Raw genomic sequence first — 25,296 nt, forward strand, 5'->3', positions numbered from 1 at the left:
TAGTGAAAAATCACTATTTTTATTAATGTAACCACTACAGCTTCTTTGTGCTTAGTGTGTGCATGGTCTATTTTTTCACGCTTTTATTTTCAATATCTTTGCTAATATATAAACTGTGTTTTTGGAAACAGCATAGAATCAAATCCATTTTTTAAAAATCCAATTTAACAATCTCTGACTTATATATGGAGTAAATAGTTCTTTTTTTTTTTTTTTTTTTTTTTTTTTTTTTGGTGTTTTCTAGGGCCGCAGCCCCGCATATGGAGGTTTCCAGGCTAGGGGTGAAGTCTAATCGGAGCTGTAGCCTTCAGCCTACACCACAGCAACGCAGGATCTGAGCCGCATCTGTGACCTACACCACAGCTCATGGCAACGCCAGATCCTCAACCCACTGAGCAAAGCCAGGGATCGAACCTGCAACCTCATGGTCCCTAGTCATATTCGTTAACCACTGAGCCACGATGGGAACTCCAGGAATAATTAGTTCATTTTAATTTGTGTATTATATTTGAGTTTGTCGTCTTCATATTTGTTCCCATTTATACTAACTCATTAACAATGTTAAAAAGTACAACAGGAGTTCTGGTTGTGGCTCAGCAGTTAACAAATCCGACTAGGAACCATGAGGTTGTGGGTTCGATCCCTGGCCTAGCTCAGTGGGTTGAGGATCTGGATTGCCATGAGCTGTGGTGTAGGTCGCAGATGTGGCTCGGATTTGATGTTTCTGTGGCTCTGGCGTAGGCCGGCGGCTGCAGCTCCGATTCGACCCCTAGCCTGGGAACCTCACATGCTGCGGGAGAAATGGCAAAAAGACAAAAAAAGAAAAAAGTACAATAGTATAATTCCACACTTTTACTGTAATATATTTTACTTCTCTATATGCTTGAAACATATTGCTTTAATAACATTATTTTTAAAATATTTAGAGATAAATTTGTATATGTGTATGTCAATAAAGTAAAAAGATGTTTTGTACCTATTCATATTTACCCTGTCTGGTCCCCTTAATGGTTTCTTCCCTATGATATCAATTCCAGAAGAATATCTATTAATATCCCACTCAGTACAGGTCTGATAGCAATGAATTTGCTTGGCTTCTGTCTGTCTGAAAATGTTTTTCTTATGCCTTTAATTTTGAAGAATATTTTCACTCGGTATGGAATTCCAGCTTGATGGGATTTTTTTGTTTGTTTTTCTTTCAGTACTTTAAAATGTCCTTCGATTGTATTTGGCTCTCAGTTTTTCTGATGAGAACTCAGCTACCAATATAGCTCTATGTAATAATTCTTTAGTCGTTTCTTTATATTTGGTTTTTGTCAGTTTGTGTATGATGAAACCAGTTATGGTTTTCTTGGCATTTATACTGCCTGAAGTTTGTTAAGCTTTCTCAGTCTATGGGTTGATATGGTTTATCAATTTGGAAAAAACCTCATCAGTAATTTTTTTTTTTTTTTTTTTTTGGATAGGTCCTCTGGCCTCCTTTCTATTTTCTCTTCTTCTAGGACCTCAATTACACGTATATTGCCTCATCATTTGATGTTTGTTCCATAGCCCTCAGGTGTTCTGCACCTGTTTTTCTTCTTTGGGTTACACTTTGAATAATTTCTGATGACAGGGCTTCAAATTCATTGATTCTTCTGCTGTGTCTTGTCTTCCATTAATCTCACAGAAAAAAATGATCCTGATATTGTATTTTTTATTGTCTTCATTTTTATAATGTCCACCTCTCTGTTAAAATCCATCATCTGCACATGCATTCTGTCCACCTTTTCCACTAGGCATAATTTCCCAGTTAAAGTTGCTTTTTGATAGATAATCCTACTTCTGTTCCCATTGATTATTTTCTCTCTTCATCAAAGGTCATATAGCTGACTTCTTTGTGTCCACTATTATTATTACTTTTTATGACAGACTTTGTATATGAGACCAAAGCAAATAAGATTTATCTTCTTATGTCTGCCATTAGTGATGAGGGCTAAATCAGCCTAATCCATACTTGACCTCCGTCTGAATTTTCGTACAGCTTTGACTAAATTCAGTTCATCACTGACTTAAAACACTTTGAAGAAAGATCTTACTTGGGATCTGAGCCCTGCCAAGAGTCTGCTAACCTCTCTTTCATTCACATCCAGCTTCCAGCTTTCTGGGCCATTTGACAGTTCTCTTTGCTCTCTGGTCCTGCTCCTTGAGAGATCTGTCTGCAGCCCAGTCCCCTCGGGCTTCGGTACTGCTGCACTGTACTTGGTGGAAGGCCAGAGTTTCTCAGAGGGATTTCTCTCTGTTCTCCTGCCCTGTCCCCAGCCTTTGGCATGCTGCTGCAGCACCGTTGGCAGAAGCACAGGGGATGTCCATGACTTTCTCTCATTTCTCCCTCCTGAGGTCCAGCTTGCAGCCAATAGGTGCTTTGCCTTTGGAAAAGGCCCAGGAACCTTGAGGGGTATCTCTGTCTGCAGGTTTCATGTAGCGCATCATGGTGAATCCTTGGGGAAAGACGGAGTGGGTGCCCTGTGATGAGTACCTTCATACCAATCTACATTCTGCGGTGAAAGTTCATTAAAAGTTGGTCAGCTTTCTACGTGTCTTGTCCTTATTTCCCCTTTTCTCCCTTGGTTAGCAGTAAAAACAGGTGCCCAAGTGCTCATGACTTTCAGGATTTTAGTTCATTTTAGTTTATTTGCATATCCAATTCTCTGATGCTTTTAACCCCTGGTTTTGTAGCTTACCTAGGTTGTTCTAGTGGCTTGGATGGAGTGACACTCACTTGTGACGTTCTAAATACTGACTCTGGTGATTAGAAATAAGTATTACTAATTTGAACTCTGATGCTCTGGGACCCTGTGAAATTCACATCCAACCTCAGGAAAACTGTAAGGAAAAAAATCAAGCATGCAGATTTATTTGTTTTCCAGTGCCTCGTTTATTTCACATCATGTTCCTTTTTCATACTAAGTGTTTATCTTTGGACATTCCAATTTATTTCTTGGGTATTCTTTTTTGTGCTGACTTCCTCCATTGACTTAAGTGTATTCTTTCTTTCTTAATGCCAGCTTTTCTTTATATAAGGACATATGACACTTACTTATCTTAAATCTGGATCTTTTGGTAACATTCTCCTCTTTTAAAACCCTTCCTCTTTCAGGGAGGGGATGAGTGGAATAGGTGTGGGGAATGAAAAGGAATAAAATTCTAGTGAAATAAATGAGTCCCAGGGATGAAATGTACAGGGAGGGGGCTAGAGTTAACAATAATGTAATAACTTTCTATAGTGACCGATGGTAATTAGATTACTTGTGGTGACCATTTTGTAATGTATAGAGATATCAAATCTCTATATCGTGCACCAGGAACTGCCATAGTGTTGTAGATCAATTATACTTCAAAATCAAACCAACAAGCAAACATACAAACAAGCTCATAGAAAAAGAGATCAGATTTGTGGTTACCAGAAGCAGAAGCAGTGCTGGTGGGTGGAAGGGGGAACTAGATGAAGGAAGTCAAAAGGTATAAACTTCCAGTTGTAAGTAAGTATGAGGGATGTAACATACAATGTGATAAATGTAATTAACACTGCTGAATGTTACATATGAAAGTTAAGAGATGGCGTTCCCGACATGGCTCAGCAGTTAACCAGCCTGACTGGCATCCCATGAGGACGCAGGTTCAATCCCTGGTCTTGCTCAGTGGGTTAAGAATCGGGCATTGCTGTGAGCTGTGGTGTAGGTCACAGATGCGGATCGGATCCTGCGTTGCTGTGGCCCTGGCCTAGGCTGGCGGCTACAGTTCCCGTTGGACCCCTAGCCTGGGAACCTCCATTATGCCGTGGGTGCAGGCCTAAAAGAGAGGAAGACAAAAAAATAAACAAATAAAATAGAAAGTTAAGAGAGTAACTTCTAAGAGTTCTCATCACCCTTTCTTTTTTAGCTGTATAAGATAAAAAAGATGTTCACTAAACTTATTATGGCAATCATTTCATGCTGTACCTAAGTGGGTCGTTATGCTGTGTACCTTAAACTTAGTGCTGTATGTCAATTATATCTCAGTAAAATTGGAAGAAAAAAATGAAAACAAATCCCTTCCTATCTCTTGGCAACTTCATACAAGTAGATGTTCAACTCTATTTCTACTAAGATTTTTTTGTGAATTATGTTTCCTATAATGCGTGACCCCATGGACCTATGATTAATCAACAAATATTTGATCAATTCTCTTTACTTGATTGAACTCCTTTGGATCTATTTGCTGAGAATAACATAAAAAAAAGGTGATCCACTCTAGGGAGTTTCAGTAGATCTTATTGTTAACTTTTTATATTTCTCTAAATGTCATAAACATTAAATAGCTGAACACTGATTATTTGATGACTTACAGATTAAAACATTTTTCTTTTCAGTATTATTAAGGTGATTAAATATTTCATGCAGGCAAGGCATGGCAATCATTTAAATCGTCATATACAGTTTAAGTATGGAACTGTCAGAATGAAAGTGAGAAGATGAAGCTATCATCATTAAAGTTAAAATGTAGCTATGCTGGAGAGTTCATCCCACCCTATGGAGAGTCCAGATTCTAAAATATAGTAGTGGGATTTAGAGATTATAATTGCCCCAAATCGGTGGTGCTTCTTGCACACATAATGTATTTATACACATTTTTGGAATGAAATAAAAAATAGGATTTTCATTAGGACAAACAATAATATATAATTTCATTTAATAAAACATCACTTAGCTAATTCTGAATTTAATTAAATACTGAAATGTATAAGTATTCAGTTCTCCCATATAGCACATTATTACCCATATACAAGAAGCAAATGATCCAGAAATATTTAAGATTTGAAAACTATGTGATAAATTGTGAAATCTGTCTAAACTCCATGTCTGAGCCTCACCAGTTATTATTCAAATGGGTGCTTGAATGTGTGTGATTTAATCACAAATAGTTCTGAGTTAATCAGAGAGTGGGATGTCTAGTACAACACTTTTTAATTCTTCCATTTTCAGAGAGGGGAGAAAAAAATCCCATCCAACTCTCACAGAGAATATTTTGAGATGAGCAGCTCCTTAATGAAGACTAGAATGAGAGTTGTGATAGACTATTATCTAGGGAGATGTCCCAACAAGGAAAATTGAAGTTGTAAAAACATCTGGGTTGGATTTTTGGCACAAGCAACCAGATGTACTCACAAGGAGCAAACCTTCCCAAAGAAAACATAACTAAAGCCGTCTTCTTTTATTAATGTGCCTCACTGGTGAATCTCCAGTGGTGATGGATCACCCTCATTTAAGGAATGATGTGCTGGAAAAATGCATTATTTTCAAGAGTAACAGAGTGGATTAATGCAAGTGTGTACTAAAAAAAAAAATCAAAACTCTCTCATGATATATGCTGATTTCGGGTGTTCCCCATTTTGCATGGCTGTTTAAGCAAGCACTCTAAATGGAAATGCACTTGACATTTTTGCAACTGGATGTGATCAAACAACCTTAGAATTTAGCTGATTTCTCAGAAAATGATTAAACCAATTTCTTTCTCATTTCACTTCTTGCATGGAAACAAGAGGAATAAAAGACATTTAATAAAATAGATGCCCTAAATGAAAAGCTGCCTGGGAACAATATAAGGGGGCTGATATCTTCTTTCTTTTTTCTCTCCCTTCTTTATCTGTCACAATAGTCCTGGGCTACATACATCATCAGAAGAGAATTTTGATTACCTGTTTCCAGGCCTTGGTAAAGTCATTCACGATAAATGTTCCATAAGGTACCTTGAGACTGACTTATGCCTTCCATTAATGTTTATGTTACAGGGGCTTGTTAATACAGAAATATTCTTAAATACTTTATAATAAATGATGTTGGCCTTGTTGTGCCTGGTAATAGACAACTGAGCATTATATTCTGTCAGGGAGGTAAGAGACAACACAATAAGATGCCTGTCGCTGAACAAGATCACCAGACACAAGTTCTTATTCTATTATCTGGTACAAGTTAGGGTACATATGAAACAGTGCAATAATAGCAAACCTAATTCTTAGGCCTATTTTTAGCTTTCACCTATCGGAGGATCCTTGGTGTTCTATTGAAAAGAAAAAGGATCAATTACTATTTTAGTCACTATGGCTGCATAATAAATTATTATAAACATAGCAGCTTAAAACAACACATATCTTTTTAATGGTTTCTATAGTCAGGAATCAGGGCATGGTTTTGATGAGGGCTTTGCTTTAGGGTCTCACACGGCTGTGATCAAGAGATACAGCTTTGATTATGACGGTGGTTCATCTGAGTGAACAGAGGAAGGATCCACTTCCAGGCTCACATGGCTGTTGGCAGGATTCACTTCCTTGCTGGCTGTTGGCTAGTGGTTTCCCTCCATTCCTTGCTATGTAGGTCTTTTGACATGGCAGTTTGTTTCTTCAAAGCCAGCAAAGGACAGAGCCAATAACGAGAGTCTCCTAGAAGGTGGAAACTACAACCCTATGTAATATAATCATAAAAGTGACATTCACCAGCTTTGCCATATTCTGTTGGCTAGAGGCAAGTTACAGGTGCTATCCACACTCAAAGAGGATGACTACACAAATGTGTGAATGCTGGGAGGCATGGATCACTGGAGGTCATCTTAAAATCGGTCCATCACAATTATTAAGCCCTAAACTATTTCTCTACTTTGAAGGCAGTTATGTCCAAATAACTTTGTATTCCTGCAAAATTCTGTACAAATATTTCTCTGATGGGGAATTTGTAGGCTTGAGAAATTCTAAATGATGTATTCCTGAACCTGTCTGGAAATTAGATAACATAAATATTTTAAAATTCTTCTCAACGCCTTGCCAGCTCTATAACATGGGGTAATTTCATAACTTAAGATGCCTCAGGTTATCCATATGAAATAGGAAAACCATGGTTATCTTGTCTATCTAACATAACTATATTCTTATAATCGACATAAACTAAAAGTACTAAAACAAAGTTATAAGCAACTTATTTGATGTATGAACAGATAACCTAATTTTCCCCAGGTTTTACTAGTCTGAGATACCAAACAATAGTGGTTTGAATGTTCTGATCCCACAACTCACCACACCTTCTCCTGAATTTTCTCCTTTGAGTTTTTCTATGAGCTTCCAAATGCCATTCCTAATTTCTTAACCTTTTCTCCTGCCATGGTCTCCCTGTGTGAGGTCCTGGGAACCTGCCATGGAGCCTTGGACCAGTGAGTTGGATGTTTAAATAGGGTCAATGTGTACACTTTTCCTCCCCCTCAAGTTTAAAGTCAGCTGAAGAACAGACACAGGAGCTTGATAAATGTAAATAAAACATCAGCTTAATCATCAATGGAGGTGGATTAGAAAACACAGCTTGGGTTTGTGACTGTGCATGGCCTTCCTAACAGCTACTGCCTGAGTTCTGATCTTAAAAATATTTCCTTTATGCGTACAGGATATGCAAGCTGTTTACACAGATAAGTCAAGGGGGAATCACAGTCTCATACCCACTGCATCCTGATATTGGGGATGAGAGTGAGGCCCAGGGCGAGGGCTACTAACCATGGGGGAACATGGGCCAGTGCAGCAGTGGGCATCACATCCTCCTCATCTCACCAATCAAATGGGTCAGTCCTTCTACTGCAGAGAGGAGGAAGTAAGGGGAGGAGTAAGAAGCTGGAGGAAGAAACTCACGTAAACATGGGGAAATGGGATAAGATATCCCTCAACACTGTGGAAGGCTCTAAGGCAAAGTTGGGGATTAACTGGCCTCTCATCTTAAAAGGCTGCTCAAAGATAGTGGGTATAAAGAGGATACTCTTTCTGTCCTGGTGAAGAGTCTACAAGAGTAGGTCATCCAGGATGCAGCTCTGCTACCTGTGGGTAATAGAAATGAAATGTTACTGGTATGTTATGATGTTTGCTCCCTGTGAAATGAACTGGGCCATCGGCAGGAATTTGATCAAAGTAAACCAAATGGCATAACAATACCACAGCTGCAGCAACTCCTTGCTAACACGGGTCTATTTCTATTGATTCTTTTTGCAAGGTTGCATACTTGGCTCCTGAAAGCCAATGGTCATAGTCAGCCAAAAACCTACAAATAATACATGGCGTGGTGCAGTTTACTGAGACTAATTTTCTTCTTTTCTTATCTAAGTTGTGACGGGCTTAATGTACCTCCCAATTTGTGATTTGAAAAATCACAAAAGTGTTAAAGTAGACCAAGTACCAATGAAAAGGGAGACGGTTTGTAAACTGTCTCCATAATTCCAGGTCTGATTCAGACAGTGGAAATGAAATCATAAGTGAATCTGTTTTTTAACCAACATCAAAGAGCAAGTCAATATCTCCCTACCTGCATTCACTGTACACTAAATGCAAACGTCTTTTAAACTTTTTGCAGAAGTAATGCATAAAACCATCCCAGGGAATTCTTATTTCCCATGCAGTTCTGGCTGTTCTGTCTGTGTCTAATCAAGTTTTTAGCAAAGCAGAAGTGTTGGTTTTTATTTATGGGATATTCCACTTAGCTATATATATCCTTGGGTCCATCTTAGTGACTGACTCTCTTTGCTTTTCCCTCCAACTAAAGAGTTGGTTAGTGACTCTCTGCCTGATTTATTTCCCAGGAAATTTTTGGTCTCACATAAAATTAGGCTTCTCTTCAAGTTTCTAATTTTGTCCGAAAGCACCAGAAGTTTAGGCTCAAGCCAGGACTTCTCCTGTACTCCCATTCTCTTCTCCACTTCTCTTCAGTAATAACTTGAAATGTGATGGTGGAAATGAAACTGAAATTAGGATTTAGGAATAAAATATGCCCACTCAGCACTTTTTCTATGTTTGCCACTGAATGAGAAGTAAGGATGTGTCATTTTATCACCAAAGGCTAAGAATGTGTCATAATTTGGCTTATTTTCTTTTGGGATGCCCAGACCCATGTTTTGTTAGGAAGTCACACAATCACAAGGGCTCCACAAAGCTGAAGGCAAACCTGATAGTACCCTTTCCTCTTGAGCATAGTAATCTTGCATTTGAGATTTAAAATGCATTATATTGCAGGTGTTGACCCAACCCTTGCTAATGCAGAAGAAAGTGCACTTCCATGACAAGGAAAGTTAGCTAAAAATGTTTCCTGCTGTGCTTATAGCTCTGTCATCACTGTCCATTATTCTTTGTAGATGATTTTATTGGCTGCTTTGTTCCACGACTCTTCTGCCAAGCAGTTCTTATCTCAAAAAAACAACTCAATCATCCACCTGTCCATCACGCATCATGAGAGTCCTGATGTGTCACAACTAGATGGAAAATTGCTGAATAAAAATACCTCCCTTTTCATGTAGAACCAAAGCAAGAGAATAAATATTGTATTTTGATCTTTCCTTAAAACTAACAGTGCTGATTCTAACCAGCCTCTATGATAGTTGTAGCAGCTACAGATATTTATAGTAAGAATATCAGTCTTTGGATTATAGTCCCAATTTGTACCTCTTCCTCAAATGCTGGGGGCAGTTATGACAAAAGGAATTTCATACATAGAGTGAATAAGATGTTTTGGCTTGGGGCTTCAAAGTGTTCACTCATTTTTTGTTACCTAAAATCCTACCTTCAAAATACTGACATGAACCAGGATGACATAAGGGACTGGATGAAGGATCATTTTTACAAAGTCACTCATGCTGTATCTTTTTTGATTGAATAAATATAAATTGAACAACTAGAGGAAATTACTGGGAAAGGTGGAAGTATATTACCAATAATAACCAAAAAGATTTAGTTGGTGAAACACACTGAAAAAACCTCATATTCTCTTTAATTCAGATTACAAATTAAAGAATTATATGCATGTATCATACATTCTCTTTTTGCAAAACCTTATTTCCTGAAAATAACTCGCATGAATACCACAGTCATCAGAGTTTTAGAACTTGTGACGGCAGCCAGCATACCCACGTGCATTCTGAGTAATTTTTTCACCCTTTAGTCATTGTTCTCCTGGTTCAAAGGTAGTACATAGAAACTTGCTGGATATGCTGGATGATACAATCAGGGCACACTTTGATTAGTCACAGGCACTATAAAAGCTATCTATTTGTTCAAAATAGAGATAATACTTTAATTGCAATAATTTCATAAATCTTTGGCCACTGCGAATCTTATAATTAATCATAGTTTCTTTGTTGCCATTAGAAATCTAAAAGCCCATATCTAGCATGTGAAAAACTCCTTAAATGTTTCCAGACTCACCTTAATAAGGCTTTATTGTGTATGTGTGTGTGTTTGCCCCACTTTACAGTGTAGATACATATTCACACACTTGAACACATACATTCTTATATGCACACATATTTTATATATTTTGCATACAAGAAATGCATTTTGGGTTTGAACTGGGCAATAATTAATGAATTAATTAAATTAATGAACTAATTAAAGACTGTGAAGCATACCAACAGTTCAACTCAAATGACCTTTCTCTTTGGATGAAGTCTTTGTACCACAGCTATTATTTCAAATATCCTGATAGATGGTGCTGGCGGTTTATTTTAGTATGCTAAAAGTGGGTCAGATATTTCTTTCTTTTCTTTTTTTCCAAATCTCATAGGTTTTATTTTGTTTAATAGATTCTCTCAAAAAGGTGGAATCTTGCCCTTGGTTTCTAACGAAGCCTTTTGTTAAGTTCAAGCCCAGTAATCGCAAACAATGTAGAAGGTAATGGTGCGTGATAGACATAGTTTGCTCTTCTAAGGATTTCAGTTACACTTCAGATTTTATATTCAGCAAATGAGAATGCCTTTAAAACCTCTCATCTGTACATAAAAGTGAGTACAAAAAGAAAAGAAGAGAACAGAAATGACAACCACAGAATTTATGATAGAAATAGAGAGAGCAAGATGGCCTTGGTCCATTAAAGAAAGAGAAATGCGTTTTTAATATTTTTATAGAAAAAAAGCCTTCAGATTATGATTTGCATTACCTATGTTTAGTACTTAGATAATTTAAAAGAATGTTTGATAGTAGTGGCATCAAAATCAGCTTGTAAAGAGGGAAGGTAAGGATTGGATTGTGCTGGCCTGTCACCCTCCCCAATGCCCCACCCTGGCCCTGTAGCCACTGCTCAAAGCCCCCCCAACATTCATCCACCCAGAAGTACAGGCAGCTCTCTCCAGGTGTTCCCTCCCTCTCACAGGCCTAGGCTCACTGAGGACTTTTGGGCGCTCTTTATTTATTTATTTGTTAGACTATAGTTGATTTACAGTGTTTTGTCAATTTCTTCTGCATAGCATAGTGACCCAGTCATACATACACATACATTCCTTTTCTTAGATTATCTTCCATCATGTTCTATCCCAAGAGACTGGATATAGTGTCCTGGGCTGCACAGTAGGACCTCACTGAATCCATTCTAAATGTAATAGTTTGCATCTATAAAACCCAAACTCCCCATATGCTGGTATGGGCAGGGGTCAGGAAGTGAAATTCCTAGTTTTTAATCACACAGAGAACTATAGAGCACTATCATTGTGTTTGGATTTCAAAGTCCTAATTAAAATTCCTTAACTGTCAGGAATAGATTTTTTCTTAACTGCAAAGGTAGTTAGAAAATAACTGAGGCAGAGAAGATTTTGGATAATTTAAGCAGTTTATAATTCTTCCCTATAAAAAGCAAAGAGAAATAAAAGGAGGAGGTGGTAAGACCAAAGCTCCTAGGACATTATTCTGAGTTAAAACGTGGAGGTGAAATCTATCTGTCCTTAAACACTCCACTGGATGTGAGAGCCACCCATTACAAAGAGAGAACACAGAAAGATGACTCTTAGCCTTGGTGTGCTTTGCAGAGTGAGAATTCTATTGTTTCCACTTCCATTGAGACCCTGGACCCATCTTTCCATTATCTGATTGAAGGGATCAAGAATGTGCCACAGTGGCATAACAATTATTTTGAGCTGAGGCTATTAGAGTTCCTGAAAGCCCTTATTTGCCTAAAAGTTGAGCCTCCCAAAAGAACTCAATTGTCATAAACTGCCTCCAGGGAGCAAAAAAAGACAGTTGACTCTTATTACCAGAGCCAAACAATAAGTCAGCAGCACACCTAAAGGACATTGTCACAAAGCTATCTTATCTCCCATCTGTTCTCCTAAGGACTCTTTTATCTTACCAAAAAGTCATTTGTTTACCCATGTGCCTTTCTACATGCTGCCCTCCCGCCACTTCTAAAAACTTGTTTTCCAGTAACTGTTTTCCTCTCCATTCCCTACACCTATGTGTTCCAGATTCTAACTATCACTTTGTGTTTTTAATTTTAACTTTTTTTTTTTTTTTTTTTTTTTTTTGCCTTTTTAGGGCTGCACTCCTGGCATATGGAGGTTCCCAGGCTAGGGGTCGAATTGTAGCTGCAGCAGCTGGCCTATGCCACAGCCACAGCAATGTGGGATCCAAGCCACGTCTGCAACCTACACCACAGCTCAAGGCAACACCAGATCCTTAACCCATTGAGCAAGGGCAGGGATCAAAACTGCATCCATGTGGATACTAGTCAGATTTGTTTCCCCGAGGCATGATGGGAACGCCCTAACTACCACTTCGAATTACTTCTTGGTGAACTCCCTTACATACATAGGTGATTAAAATCTCTCATTTTTCTTGCTAATCTGTCTTCTGTCAATTTAATTTGCAGGGCACTCAAAACTCAACAAAGTTTTTCCTTGAAGACAGGGTTTTGTGCTCATGCTTAATTTTAGCTGAAGTTCTCTCAGCCATTTCTTTAAAGGGGTCTTCTTGAGGTCGATGTATTATAGAATTTCACTTGTATCATTTAAAAAGATAAAGTTATAACATGTATATATATATATATATATGTACATAAATTTATTCCATATAATTTTCACACATGTCCATTTATGTAAGACTCCTTTTTCTGAGATACCATTAAAACAAAAGGAATCATGAGAAAATGTTGTCTTTAGTAAAAACTGTGGACTCTGGTAAGTGAAGATTTCTCCCAAATTTTTTTTTAATCCAGAATCTATTGATTTAAAAGGAGATTCCATTTTTAAAAATGCATAGAGGAGCTCCTGCTGTGGCACAACAGGATCCGCAGCATCTCTGCTGAACCAGGATGCAGATTTGCTTCCCAGCCCAGCACAATGGGTTAAAGGATACAGTGCCTCCACAGCCTCCGTGTAGGTTGCAGCTGTGGCTCCCATCTGATGATTGTTGGCCCAGGAACTCCATTTGCTGTGGGGCAGCCAAAAAAGTAAGATAAATAAATAAATAATTTAAAAAAGAAAAACCCATAGAAAAACTTTAAATTCAAAGAATTCATATTACCAAAAAATTATTGACTTGGTACTTTCCTTCCCTTTCAGTTTTTTAATAGTTTGATGTCCAAGAGGAAGATAGAAACTTGGCCCTCTTTTTTATTCCTTTCTTATCATGTATTTCATATGTTTGTTTTAGACCCTGGGTGGCTAATTTATGGATAGTGATGAAAAAAAAATCCACAATATCTAAGCAATATCTAGCAAAGAGCATGTGGGTATAGATATATAAAAATCTGGACGTAAAAAAATTGACACTGCACTCTGAAGTATCTTCATTCATCAATAAAATGGTCTATAGGAATCTTTTTTTCTTTTTAGCAAAATATCAAATCATGACACTCCTATATAGAAGGTCTGCATGATATTGCTAAGGCATTTAACACAGCATTCAAACTTAATTATTTGTCCTTGTCTATTTTTATAGCTCTACAATGATACTTACCAATTCTATTATGATTTTCTTTCTCTCTCTCTCTCTCTTTTTTTTTTTTTTTTTTTTTTTTTTTTTTGCATTTTAGGGCCACATCCGCAGCATGTAGAAATTCCCAGCCTAGGGGTCAAATTGGAGCTGTAGCTGCAGGCCTACACTACAGCCACAGCAATGTGGGATCCGAGCCACCTCTGCAGCCTACACCATAGCTCATGGCAACGCTGGATCCCTGACCCACTGAGTGAAGCCAGGGATCCAACTCACATCCTCATGGATAGTAGTCAGATTTGTTTCTGCTTTGCCACAACGGGAACTCTTATTATGATTATCTTTTGACTTTTTTGTATTCTTCATTAAATTAATATTCCAAAAACAGGAATACTTAATATCTTTATCCCACAAAACATACACAAGTATACCTGTATGCCAGCACCTAAATCTTATGTTTAGTACCCAGTGGATGCTCAACATACGCCTATTGAATTAACTCATATCTGGAATGCCTCCTCTGATCTTTCTGCCTGCTTAGCTATTACACTTCCATTACCATTAAATTCAGAAAATTATCTTTATAATGGCTACACTGGCCTCAGAGGCTGAATTAATCACAACTAATCTACGCTCCCATGGAACTCTGGTCATATCTAGCATCACATCTAAAAATAGTATTTTAAATATTTGTTTCTATATGTCCTTTCAAGTAAGAACTGGTCTAACTAATTTTTATTGCTCAGAATCTAGCATTGCATCTATCCAAAAAATCGCTGAATAATGTTTGTGAAATGAATAAAGGAACAGCCTCAATGGTGGGAAATATGCAAGGATTTGTTTCCCTGGTGCTATGGGTGGAACTGTATCTCTCAAAATAATACGTTGATGTCCTGAATCACATTATCTCAGAGTGTGATCTTACTTGGAAACAAGGTTGTTGCTGATGTAACTAGTTGAACTGAGATCATGCTGGATCAGGGTGTGTCCTTAATCCAGTGTGACTGGTGTCCTTATAAGACAAGGAAAGACAGACGCAGAGGGAAGATGTGGAAGATGTCCGTCGTGAAGACAGGGCTAAAGATTGGAGTTAAGCTACAATCGGCTGAGAAGGAACGCCTGCTGTTACCGGAGGCTGGAAGAGACAAGGAAGGGAGGGATCTGGAGCTTGGGCTTATCAGACACAACTTAGAATAGATTTACAAGGAGATCCTGCTGAATAGCATTGAGAACTTTGTCTAGATACTCATGTTGCAACAGAAGAAAGGGTGGGGGAAAAAATGTAATTGTAATGTATACATGTAAGGATAACTTGATCCCCTTGCTGTACAGTGGGAAAAAAAAAAAAAAAAGAGACAAGGAAGAACCTCCTCCTCTGGTGGATCTTTGGAGGAAGGGTGGTGCTGTCAACATCTTGATTTCAGACTTTCAGTGTCCAGAACTGGGAGAGAATAACTTTATGTTGATTTGACCCACCTAGTTTGTGGTGTTTTGTTAGGGTGGTACTAGGAAACTCAAACACCTCATTTGTTTAAACTGTATTATTTCTGTTACTCAGGGTTACCTCTAAAAAGGAATTATTCTATGTAAGAAAAGACAAGCCAGTGCGATATTTAAGGGTTGCCTCTGCTCTTTATGGTGTTAATGATCTCCCAACATGGCATCCACCTGAAATGCCAGCTCCTTGAAGTGAACAGTCTAATGAATGAACATGTATTTACAAGTTACTAGTTAATAATACTCATGGAATGTGATGCCCTTTGTTTCCAAATATCTCAAAATTTGGAGCAAACTGCCTTTAGAATCACAACAATGTGATAATATATTCTTTATGGACAATCTGTAATAACTGGAGGACACAAAATGAAAGATAACTGCTACATCTATCTATCTGTTCATTCATTTACTTATCATCCTCTATTTTGGAGATAAATCAGTGGATTGTAAAATGAAGATTCCTTCTCTTGAACGCTATAATTTATTAGGGGAGAACAACAACAACAACAAAAAAATATATATATAGCACACATTGAATGATGCTTTGAAGAAAAAGGGAATGGGATAAGAAGATGGGGAATATTGAAGGGAGGTTGCTCTTTTAGTTGGGGATGTCAGATGAGGTGTTTTTCATTAGGCAGCATTTAGATGGAATGAGGGAATTAGTTGTATATATGGATCTACATAGATATACACATGTATATACATGTATACATCAGATATGGTATGCATATATATATATATATACACACACACACACACAAATACACACATATACACATGTACATATATATGTCTGAAAGTAGAATGGGCAGAGGAAACATGTCCTAAGTTAGAAGTGTATTGTCGGAATAGCAAAGGAGCATGTATTGCCATCATAATGTGAGGGGTGAAACACGTGACATGAGATAGAGAGCTAATTGGAGACCAGTTCATGTAGGCTGTGAAGCCTTTTGAGGATTTTGCTTTTCTCCTGAGTGAGTCGGTTTTTGGGTAAATTTTAACTGAGGAGTAATATGATCTAACAGAGGACTTCAAGAGTCCCTCTGGCTGCTGTGTAGGGTAATACAGAACGAGATGAACAATGGTAGAAGTCAGAAGACTAATGAGATGGAGGCTGCAGGAATCTATTTGAAAGGTAATGGTGACGAGTATTAGAATAAAAATCAGTTGGAGTCTGGTTGTATTCTGAAAATGGGATCCAAAGTTTGCAGAGGGATATGCAGGCAGACCTGAAATGAGTTGTCAGACAAGTAAACATCAAGGTGAGGAGGGGAGTGGTGAAGGTGGGAGTGAAAGGGACAGATTAGAAGACATGAGGGTTTAAAGAAAGAGTATGTGCTTAAGGAATTGGAAATCCATTGGAGGAAGAGGAGAAGAAAAGCAAATGATAAGGGAGATTTCAGAGCTCAAGGGGACCCAGCCTCTGTAGGATCTGTTGCTGCGTTATGTAGGTTGGAATTTATCCTGAATGTGTAAAGGAATCTCTGAAGGAATTTTGAGGAGGAGTAAGGCAATGTTATATTCATAGTGCAGGATGCTAATGTTGACCATAGAATGGAGTATGGAAGGAGAGAGGGCAAGGATTGAGGATAGAGACCAGTTGGAGATTCTGCAGTATCTCATCTGAGGGATGATGGGGTCAATAGCAGTAGAAATATGGAGGATTGGACAGACAAAAGGCATTTATGAGTAAAATGGCTAGACTTGCTCATTAGTGAAATATAGGCAGTAAGGAAGAGGGAGAAAGCAAGGGTAACTTCATATTTTCTGACTTGGGTAACTGGGTTGTGATGGGCCATGATCAGGCTTGTCCACAAATACCCCTAAAAGTACATAAACAGAAAACTCCTAGGCCTGGTAGCAGAGGCATAGATCAAGGAAGATTGCTAACATGTAGGCACAACAAGAATGTCAAACCCCATTCTACCCTTGTATGATAATTTGCTTCAAAGTGCTGATGTAGCAACAGGTAAAGAGCCAGTGTGCCCAGAATTCTCTGACCTGGTAGGCATCTCTTTCTCTGTGTTGTCAAGATCACCAAGGTTTGAGCTTCCTTCCCATGAGAACAAGGAACGCATTGGGCGCCATGGCTACCACTGTATTCTTTGCACTTCCTATTAGTAGCTTCATGAATGACATGTAGAAAAGTACAAGCCAAGCCAAGTCATCACTTATTTCAGCTATTACCAGACTAGCTGGGTGGATGATGGTGCCATTAATTAGATTCATGAATAATAAAGGAGAACTATATTTTGTTGGGAAGGGTAGGAAGGACAAGAAATCCAACAAGAGAATTCCTAGGTCTATAATTCAAGTTGAAACCTCTGTCTAGAGCCCCCAAATGAGGTCTGGCTTCAACCAGAGATAGTGATACCATTAGGGAACACAGGAGATCCCAGAAAGAGGTCAAAATACAGGGAGAAAAAGTCAGGGATTGATTTTAAGAAAGAGCAGAATGCAAGTTATTAATATAGAAAGAACAACACTCTAGAAGAGGAGATCAAGACGAAACTGTCAGCAAGGTAGGAAATCAAGGAGAAAATGGATTTTGGGACCCAAGGAGGAAGGGATATTTACAGAGTTGCAGAGTGACCCACTGGGGTAAAGAATGAAAATGCTCCACTGGATTTAGCAACAAGGAAATCATAGATAATGTTAATTGTAATCACTGCAATAGTGAGGTACAAAAATCAGACTTCAGTGGCTAATTCAGTTGCAGGTCAAGCACTGGAGACAGCATGTGTTTGGCACTCTTTCTGATGTACAGGCTTTTAGATGAAGGAGAAATCAGATGATGGTTAGAGGAGACTACTAAATCCAAGAAGATTTATTATGTTAAACTGAGGCATATTAAAATATTTAAGTGTGTATTTCAGCAAAAATCAATCGGAATAGGGCAGCATACAAACTACCAACTAGAAAGGAGTTCTGAGAAGCTATACAAAATAGGCAGAAGGGAGCAGGAACAAGGAAGTTAGGCAAAAAAAAACCAGACTGGTTATTGCAAGGTTGTTTTCCCTTAGGGAATGGCAGATAATCAGGCAGATGACCTAACCCGTGCTGATCAGGTGATTCCTTGATTGAAAGTTTTAAGATTCCATTTCTGGGAGAACCAAAACTGTAATGAAGTCTCAGTTTTGGTGACATGGGGCTTAACATAAGTGACTCCATTTCTGGCCATTGTCTTCTTTTTTTTTTTTTTTTTTTTTTTTTTTTTCTTTTTTTCTTTTGGCTGTGCTCACAGCATGCAGAATTTCCTGGGCCAGGGATGGAACTGTGCCACAGCAGTGACCCGAGTCATAGCAGTGACAATGACAGATTCTTAATCTGCTAAGACACCAGAGAACTGATGTTGCCTTCTTTTTTAACAATTACATGTGGCAGAGTTGTAGAACACTTGCATGTTGAGAAGAAAAGCCAGTTCTAAGTAAGTTTTTAGATGCAAAGTTTGAACTTACTAGAATAAGCTATGGAGTAGGGCATTGGAGAAATCAGATGGTTCCATTATTCTAAGTTTAGATTTTTGTCTAGTGAGTTGGCTGGAAGAATTTTTGCATTGTGTGTTTAAGTCATTGTCAGGAGAGTGGTTTATATAATGGCTTAAGTAAATCAAGTCTAGGCTACTAGGAGTTGAAACCAGGAGGGGACTAACTAAAATTACCCCTTTATCTTCACAAAAGCTGGGAGATTAAAGTGAGAAAATGGTAATATGACACACAGTGAGTATTCCATTAGTGCTTGATCTCTTTATTTTATTTTATTTTTTGAATAATCTGAAAAATATACATAAGAATGTGAGACCCTAAAATGTGTCAAAATTGGAGAGCACGTTATCAGCTCTAAGAAAACTTGTCTGCAACAGGACATTGCAGAAACTGGGTAGAGAAGTCTTAACAAAGGCATATCAGTAATTCAGTCTCTTCAGGAACCTTAATAAGGGAAGGAGCTTGGGGAAACCCGTGGCACAATGGCACCTGATTCAGATGGCTTATCAAAAGTTCAAGGAATGCCGCACTTCTGAGTTCTCATCAAATAGATTCTATAAATGCTAGACTCTTAGGAGAATATGAAGTGCTAGAAATATGCCTAGTGATCTCTGAGACAAATGCAGCAGGCCAATTCTCTGACTGATCTCACCCCAATTTCTCTTTCAAGGCACCTGCTTCTAAATATGGGCCCACTTACGCTCAACAAAGATTCCTATGATCATGTATGTATTTTTAAAAATGTGCTTTACATTTTTTTCCACTTACCTTTACTTTTCATACTTTCTTTTTTTCTCTTACATTTTTCTCATATGCTTTGAAGAATGAGCCTTTGTTGAAAGAATCTAGATTTCAAATAATGCTTCTCTATCGTCACTCAGTTCAGTATTTCCTCTCTCGGGCTGTCCTGTCTCAGTCCTCTTGTTGACTGGCCTCCTTTCAAGCAGACAGCCTGGCCCTTTACACATTTCAGGCCATCATTAATTATTTCAAAGATTTTACAAAGGAATGATAAAGAAAACTGTTATTTGAAGGACTTGGGCAGGGTATTATATTTTTGGCCTTGACAAAATACCCATTGGTAAAATGAAGACTTCAAAGGGCCTTCATTGGGGCCTAAGAAGGGAACAGCAGGGAAGTTAATTACCTGGAGCCAAAAATCCTATTTTCCCTTTAACAACCCAGGGCTGCACTTTACAGGCAATCAAATGGAGTGCTGTTTGGCAAATAGTCATCCTTTCTTGAAATGCTGAGTGTAATTAGGTGCTCTCCTGTCTGTCATTAAATACAAGTTGTTTGTAAATGGTTAACATTTGAGTACTGTACTGTGTCTTCAACCTTTATCATAATTATATTTCCAATATTGACAGAAATACTCTTAACTGAGAAATGGGAGCTTATTGCAAGGCTAATTGCTAGATAATAAATTACTGCTGCTCTTAAGAACACGCTGCTGTTTGTTTGTTTGTTTGTTTGTTTATTTAATTTACTTTGCCTTCATTTTCTTTAGGGGTTTTGACATTTGCATTTCAAATATACTCACAGGAAGTCTGTGAAAAGAATCATCATCCCCTGATAGTGGCTAATTTTGTTTCTAACTGGGGCTGTGACCACTCAAAGAAAATAAACCCTCAACCCTGTCCAAAACCCACTGGCTTGAAAGAAACCCAGATGTCATTAGGGTTGTCACTGCTCCCTGATGAGAGGGAAAGATGAATAAAGCATTTTTGACTTTTAGAGGATATTTTGAGATTGTGATGTCATCAGCTTGCTAGCAATTTACTTCATTATATCGTAATTTAACTATTCAATGCATTGTTCTAATCTATTTATTGAACTGCACTATTCTTATTCAGTCACTAGTTACCCTGCAGAAAACTGGGATTTTCAAAGGGACAAAGAGTCAGGCTTCTGAACTTATGGAAATACCAATTTAGATTCTTCTACATCTTTCAAATGATAATTTTCAAACTGGCGCTTGGGTATATTTCATTAGTACTCTTTCTGTACTTTCTCTTCCTTTTCTTTTTGGCTTTTTAGGGCCTCACCCATGGCTTATGAAGGTTCCTAGACCAGGGGTCAAATACATCAGAGCTATAGCTGCCGCCCTACACCACAGTCATAGCAACATGGGATTCCAGCCACATCGGCAACCTACACCAAGCTCAGGGCGACGCCAGATACTGAACGCAATGAGCAAAGTTAGGGATAGAATCTGTGTCCTCATGGATACTAGTCAGATTGCTTTCCAAGGAGCCAGACAGGAACTCCTCTTTCCATACTTTCATCTTAAGAACTGAACCTAGGAGCACTGAGGGGTTTTTGTTTTGGAACAAAATTAATATGGATGTGTTCCTGGTTATAAAATTTAGAGCATATTGTTTTTAAGTGGTAATTATCATCATTAAAACTGAATGTTTCAAGGTACAGATATCAAATCTACTATAGGGATATCAATAGGCCCTAAATGTTCATTTCTCTATTGTCCAATAAAACCTCTATTTAATAATAAATGATAAACTATAAAACAATAACTTAGCCACTAGTTAGTGAGAAGTTACTAGATGCTAAGAGAGGGTGCTAACTCCTTTCATGTATTTTCCATTTAATTTTCACGATAACCTCATGAAATTGATATTATTCGTTCCCTTTTATAAATGAACAACCTGAGTTTTAGAGACATTATTTTACTACAACGAGTAAATGGCAGAGCCAAAAACCTGAGCTATACGTGTCTGTTTCCAAAGCCATGTTGATTCAGGTAGATGGTCATCTAATAGTCTGAACATTATACGCTATTATTTTAAAAACTTTTCATTTTTTCAAAAACAGTATTACAAATACCTCAGAAATATAACATTGAATGCTCTTGACAAACGAAGAGCAGGAAATTAAGTAAAAACCTTCTCTGTTAACAAGATACATCTTAACTGGATTATCCATAAAATGTGTGTCCTGAACTTAGAGTAAAAGTCTAGAGTAGGGTCTGCAAACCACGAACTATGAACCCCTAGAGGACGACTGTTTTGTAAAGAAAGATCTATGGGAACACGGCCATCCCAATACAACTACGTATCATCTATCACTGCTTTCATGGTAAAACTATGACGGGTTCTAGAATATATCATTGGGGCATAAGGATTATTTTGATTTGAAGAGAGTTGAGAGTCAGTAAGTAAAGGAAGAAGCTTTTTCTGAACTCAAAGCTGAATCTCCCCAAAGAATTCAACTGTCATAAATCCCCTCCCTGGAGTTTCACAATCGGGGAGACTTACTCCTATCATTGGAAAGGAGTTGGCAATGGGGATAAGAAATAAACAGAAATTGTCACAAAACTATTATATCTCCCATGTATTCTCCTAAGGGTCCATTTATCTTTTCTAAAAGTCACTTGTTTTCCCCTAAGTGCCGTTTCCCTCCAGCCCTTCTCCTACTGAGATGGTACGGAAGGCCTGAATGCTGTCTCTGAGACAGGTTTTCTGTGAGCTCTCCTGTAAACATGTGAGTGAACTTTGTCTTGTCTCTTGCTTATCTTTTTTTGTCAATTTAATTCACAGGGTCCTAAGTAATCAAACTAAGAAGACTGAGGAGAAGTTTTTCCTCCCTGACAACTTCATCGTCAAGAAGTTGCAACAGAGACCCTTTGGCCTACAAAGTGTAAAATGTTTGCTCTCTGGCATTTAAGAGGAAGTTCGTTGACCCCTGGTGAGGCTGAGTGATTACTCAAAAATGGAATATAGAATTTTACCACCTTTTAGCCCACTTCACTGTGAATCTGAAGTTTATAGGAAAGGACACAGTCACAGTCATATTATCTTCTTGCAAATAATCATATAGATGATGAAGAAGATATATAAGCTGATTTGGCACCATGTTGCTAATGGAGTTGCCAGCAGTGAGAACTGAGAGATGATTATTTCTCGTCCTAAAAGTTACTGTATAATTGTAAAAATTTTTATCAACTGTGTCTAGTTTAAATTCCAACCAGATACATTGTGTGTAACACAACAAATATTCAAATGCAAATAATGTGGAATATCATTGTTGTTTAATGTCTTTATTTTTTTTTCTTTTTATAGCTGTACCCATGGCATACGGAAGTTCCCAGGCTAGGGGATGAGTTGGAGCTGCAGCTGAGTCCTACACCACAGCCATAGGAATACCAAATCTGAGCCACATCTGTGACCTACATGGCACCTTGTGGCAACCAAATCTTTAACCCACTGAGTGAGGCTAGGGATCAAACCTATATCCTCATGGATACTATGTCAGGTTCTTAACCTTCTGAGCCACAATGGGAATTCTAATTATTTAATTTCTATTTTTAAATTTTTACAGTTTTATTATTTAATAATATAGCAATGCATGCTTCCTCTTCAGTGAATTTTCTGCTCAAATCCTACTGACTCCATAACTATTTATAAACACTACATACACAGAGTATTTGCTTTTAATACTATGTTGAATAAAAATAGAGAGCAGGCATCTTTGTTTTATTATTCATTCTTTGAGGAAATCTTTTCAGCTTTTCACAGTTGAGAATGATGTTGGTTATAGGTTTGTCATATATGGCCTTTACTATGTTAAGGTATGTTCCCTCTATGCCCACTTAGTTGAAAGATTTTATTATAAATGGATGTTGAGTTTTTATAAAAAGTTTTTTCTATTGCATCTATTGTGAAGATCGTATGATTTTTATTCTTCAGTTTGTTAGCGTAGTGTATCATATTGATTGATTTGCGATACAGAAACTTCCTTGTAATCCTGGTATACATCCTAGTATAAATCCACTTAATCATAGTATATGATCCTTTTAATGCCTTGTCGAATATGGTCTGATAATATTTTGCTTAGAATTATGGCATCTATGTTCATCAGCAATATTGGTCTGTAATTTTATATTTTTTTGTGATGTCTTTGTCTAGGTTTGGTATCAGGGTGATTCTGGCTTCAGAAAATGCGTTTGGGAGCATTTTGCTCCTCTTCAATTTTTTGGACTGCTCTGAGAAAGACAGGTTTAACTCTTCTTTAAATATCTGGTCGTACTTACCTCTGAAGCCATCTTGTCCACAGACTTGCTTATTGGGAGTTTTCTATTATTATTATTACTAACTCAATATCATTGCTAATAGTCTATTCATATTTTCTATTTCTTCCTGATTCAGTCTTGGGAGATTATATGTTTCTAGGAATTTACCCATTTCTTCTAGGGTGTCCATTTTATTGTTTGTAGTAATCTCTCATGACCCTTTGTATTTCCGTGGTATGCGTTGTAACCTCTCTCATTTCATTTCTGATTTTATTGATCTGGGCCCTCTTTTTTTCTTGATGAGTCTGGCTAAAGGCTTATCAATTTTATCTTTTCAAAGAAACATCTCCTAGTTTCATTGATCTTTTCTAATGTTACTTTAGCCTCTATTTCATTTACTTCCCCTCTGATCTTTATTATGTCTTTCCTTCCACTAACATTGGGTCTAGTTAGTTGTTATTTTTCTTGTTCCTTTAGGTTTAAGAGTAGATTACTTGGACATTTTCTTGTTTCCTGATACAGGTTTGTCATGCTATAAACTTCACTCTTAGAACTGTTTTTGCTGCATCCCTCCCATAGATTTTGGATTGATGTATTTCCATTTTCATTGTTCTCCAGTTTGTTTTTTAATTTCCTCTTTGATTTCTTCAGAGATCCATGGGTTGTTTAGAACTTCACTCTAAACTTCAGTCTTAGAACTGCTTTTGCTGCATCCCTCCCATAGATTTTGGGTTGATGTATTTCCATTTTCATTGTTCTCCAGTTTGTTTTTTTTTTAATTTCCTCTTTGATTTCTTCAGAGATCCATGGGTTGTTTAGTAGCATATTATTTAGCCTACACATGTTTGTGTTTTCCTCCTAGTCATCTCATTGTGCTTCCTTCTTTATGTCTTCAGTTTTAGAAGAATTTTTTTGCTGTTGTTCAGGTTTTTCTCATAGATAGTTGCTCTGTAAAAAAAAGTTGTAATTTTGGTGTGTCCATGAGAAGAGAATCTACAATGTCATCCCGGCCACCATTTGTTCATTGATTATATTTTTTCCAGAAATGTATTAATTTAGAATTTAATTTAGATAAATAGGTAAACATCAAATCTTATCAGAAACCCCAATTTTCCAAACCTTCCTGGTAGAGTAACAATGGTCATCAGAAGTTGCCATGTCCAGGAGCACACGTTCTTTGACACATTGCATTTTTTGTATACTTTTCACACTTTTATTAATTCATTTATTTTTCTTTTTTGGTTGCATCCATAGTATATGGAAGTTCTTGGGCCAGAAATTGAATCAGCTGCGTCTGCCACAGCTGTGGCAATACTGGATCCTTAATCCACTGCACTGGACTGGGGATCAAACTGACAATGCCACAAAGGCAAGACAGATCATTAACTCACTGTGTCACAGTGGGAACTAACACTTTAGATACTTTTTTTTTGTCTTTTTGTCTCTTTAGGGCCACACCCATGGCACACGGAGGTTCCCAGGCTAGGGGTCCAACTGAAGCTGTTACTGCCAGCCTATGCCAGAGCCATAGCAATGTGGGTTCTAAGCCA

The sequence above is a fragment of the Sus scrofa genome, chromosome 8, assembly GCF_000003025.6.
Source record: "Sus scrofa isolate TJ Tabasco breed Duroc chromosome 8, Sscrofa11.1, whole genome shotgun sequence".
Lineage (NCBI taxonomy): Eukaryota > Metazoa > Chordata > Mammalia > Artiodactyla > Suidae > Sus > Sus scrofa.